The sequence below is a fragment of the Glossina fuscipes genome, unplaced genomic scaffold (genome assembly GCF_014805625.2).
Source record: "Glossina fuscipes isolate IAEA_lab_2018 unplaced genomic scaffold, Yale_Gfus_2 90, whole genome shotgun sequence".
Classification (NCBI taxonomy): Eukaryota; Metazoa; Arthropoda; class Insecta; order Diptera; family Glossinidae; genus Glossina; species Glossina fuscipes.
This window is the reverse complement of record NW_023998444.1, coordinates 993,489-996,562: the sequence shown is the minus strand read 5'-3', so window position 1 is coordinate 996,562 and position 3,074 is coordinate 993,489. Positions and strand designations below refer to the sequence as shown.

General features: G+C 30.4%; 1 protein-coding gene across 6 annotated transcripts in view; it reads left to right on the top strand.

The window, feature by feature from the left end:
* Window positions 1-3,074, top strand: part of LOC119638533 — a 22,564-nt gene that overhangs the window by 4,794 nt on the left and 14,696 nt on the right. The gene's annotated exons all lie outside the window — the stretch shown is intronic.

The following is a 3,074-nucleotide window of genomic DNA, read 5'->3' as shown; positions in this document are numbered from 1 at the left end:
TTTATAAATATTTGTATTAGCGATCAGTGAATGTGTTGAGTTTATTGTAAATAAAGATTCTTGAATATTAGCCAGATAATGTTATGACATGCATAAGCATGCTAATTGAATAATATACATATATATGCACAAATGTACATATATATGCACAAATTTATAATTAAACATTAAATTAGGCCTTTTAAATACCGAACAAATAGCTACGATTTCCTATATACACGAGCCAACTAAGCATACAGTATATAGATAGTTATTAGTCACAATTAGTATATACAATCATTTTCATAGTATACCACTTGGGGTATTACAAAATTCATTTTCCATAGCCTAATTCAGGGATAGGTTTCTTTATTCAATACATTCACTACACAACTTCAACTTATGAAACATAATCCATGTCTGATATTTGACAAAATATTACAATTGTATTCAAGTTATTCATTCCTATTCTCTGTCAAGAAAGTGCTCGGAATTTTTCAAAAAAGCGACGTATGTTTTCAAATAACATAAATTTGTAACGGAAATAAGTTACGTTTGAAGCGACCTTCCCTTGTCGAGATTTTTACTAAACTTCTTCGATTAAAAGAACTGGTAATCCATCTTCCATGTCGTCATGGATAATTCAAAATTTTGAAATATGTCTCTTTTAAAGGACTTTGATATAAACTACATCTGTAGTGTAAACTTCTCATTTATTCGAAGAACTTTGAGATGGACTTGCATAACATGCTATAGTGGAACCTTCTCGCTCATTTGGAAAACTTTGAGACATACTGCTTTGAATTATGCACGCGATATCATTTATTACAGGGTATGGCGTACTCCTTTCGCTCATTTGGGGAACTTTGAGATAAACTACCTTGAATTGCGACGGCGATCTCTCTCATTTGGAGAACTTTGAGAAAAACTACCTTGAGCGCTGTCTTCTCGCTCATCTGGAGAACTTGGAAATTAACTGCCTTGCATCTCGCGCACGATATTGGTTGTTACACGCTACAATGTAGATCAAAATGATTTATTACATGCTGTAATGTAGATTTCTCGCTCACTGATTTATTATCTCTAAAAATGTCTTCTTTAATGCTCTAAAATGATTGTTAGTTGACATGATTGTCTTCACTTTTTTGGTGACGGCGATCATTGTACACAATTACGTTTTTGCTGGAACAGCCCCAAAGATATTATTAACGTATTAACTACAGTTGTGTGTCGAGGAAGCCCTCTTTCATTTAAGGCCGATTAAAAATTTCCTTCCACAAAATTTGCTTCCTTTAAGCCTTTAACCTATGAATATTTTCAATCAACTTCTCTCTTCTCAAGCCACATGATACGTTTTAGTGCAATTGCTAATCCTATCTTTATGATGGCTGAAACGCCTTGAACGGAATAAGAAATTAGATCGCGCTTTTAATTCCTAAAAATATAAGGGAAATGAAGTAAAATAATAATAAATTTTTTGGAAAAGAAAGAAGAAATAATAACGACCTCCGGCCGAAATTTATGCCGACGAGGCAAGAAGAATGTGTGCTAATACTACAAAGTTTGCAATAAAAGACTAATTACATTAATCGGTAGCCCTTAACCTAAAACAAATATTTACTTGTTAATTTGATATCACAAACAAACAAAAAATCAATTCCTTTTATGCATTATTGAGCCCGTTCCAAAGAAAATCCTTGTTTGACAAAAAAATTAACGTCAACCTAAGAAACTTTTTCCAATTTTTACAGAAAGAGTTTAAAAATAAAAAAAAAAAATGTTTAATATCACAACAGCGATGACTTGTAAGCATTTCGTTACAATTCTTATGAAATCAATCCAATTATTTCGGATAATTGCGTACTAAATCTATTATTATTGTTGCGTGCAAGTGCACTTTGTTCGAATCCCCAGCGTTATCGTTCTCAAAAACGCGCAAAACAACTTACCCGATCGCATTCGTTCCTATTTTTTTTTCTTTCATAGAAGTTGATCTCAAAGTTAAACAAATATTTTTCTCTATTTTTTTTTTTTTTTATTTCTTTATTTCTTTCTTTTCTTTTTTCTTTCGCTGGACGTTCTCTTTTTTGCAGAAACAAATCATTTGTAAACGTATCTCAAAAATATTCGAACACATATTTATTCTCAAATCGTCATCACATTTTCGAATGAGCTCAAAGTCTCATCAACTTATTGTGGGCATTGATTGATTCGATCAGCTATAGAAGAGTAAAGAAAATCGAAATCGTATTTTGTGCGTGACGTCACGCCATTTTTTTTTTAAATTATTCGTATAAAAAAGTTATGAGAGAGAGAGAGAGAGAATAACAAAATGTGAATGAAAAAATTTATTTTTTTTCATTGTATAAAATTTATATACAATTTAAAACGAAAAAAAAACTTGTGTGTTTAATATTGAGTAATAAAGAAAATATTTTGCGAATTTAAAACAAAAAAAAAAATATTTCATTATTTTCAACAAGTAAAAGTGCTGAATCATAGGTCATCATTAAATACTCTACACCACCCTGCAGGGTCACCATGTAACAACTATTCAAAATAAGGTCTTATAAGGGAAGAGGTCGAAATAATCATACACAAAATACATCCGTATACCAAAATTCATAAAATTAGCTGAAAAATTTGCGACCCATAGCTTAAAAACAAATTTATATGCAACGATATGAGGCGGACCGGCGGACAGACAAGCTTAGATCAATTCAGATTATGATTCTGAATCGAAATTGCAGTGTTTAGATTAAGCACAAGAAAACAATACGGACAGACGGACGGACGGGGGAACAAGTTTATACCGATTCTGAATATGATCGCTATAATAAAAGCTAAATCTATCTCAAGACCCTCTGGATGTTACATACATTCCTCTTTTTACTAGTAAGTGGTGTAGGGTATCGAAGTTTAATACTTTAAAAATTTAAAAAATATTTCATTTAATCAAAAAAAAAAAAAAAAGAAAAAAAAAAATTCCCATTGCATTCATATAGATAACATTAACTTTTTTATATTTTGAATTAAAAAAACAAAAAAAAAAAAGAAATAAAAAATAAATAATAAAAATTTGTTTTTTTTTTTTT